General features: G+C 40.2%; 1 protein-coding gene across 1 annotated transcript in view; it reads left to right on the forward strand.

Moving 5' to 3' along the window:
* LOC119594342 overlaps positions 1-353 on the forward strand; it is a 65,880-nt gene that overhangs the window by 63,996 nt on the left and 1,531 nt on the right. The gene's annotated exons all lie outside the window — the stretch shown is intronic.

The following is a 353-nucleotide window of genomic DNA, read 5'->3' on the forward strand; positions in this document are numbered from 1 at the left end:
TAGTGGACACAGGTTGGTACCCTTTTGTATGTTCTGGTGCGGAGGTGGGGAGGTGGCGCACGGAAAGGTTGGTACTTGGAGTTGGTATGCGGTGAGGTTGGTACCCCTTTGCCCCTCTGATTTACCCATTCGTCCTCTCGTTTGTTCGTTTGTTTTTCTTTCTTTCTTTCTAACCTTTTTTTTGTCTTACTTGTTTCTATTCGTTCGTCGGTACAGCACCTGTTGATTACGTCAGTGACTGAGTTCGTGTTAAAAGGACATTAAATGTATAACAGTGTAAATTAAAATGCATGTTTATTTGTGAAATTATGAATACATACATGCATAAATGACCATGTATATGTATACATGTG

Source organism: Penaeus monodon, chromosome 33 (genome assembly GCF_015228065.2).
Source record: "Penaeus monodon isolate SGIC_2016 chromosome 33, NSTDA_Pmon_1, whole genome shotgun sequence".
Taxonomy (NCBI): domain Eukaryota; kingdom Metazoa; phylum Arthropoda; class Malacostraca; order Decapoda; family Penaeidae; genus Penaeus; species Penaeus monodon.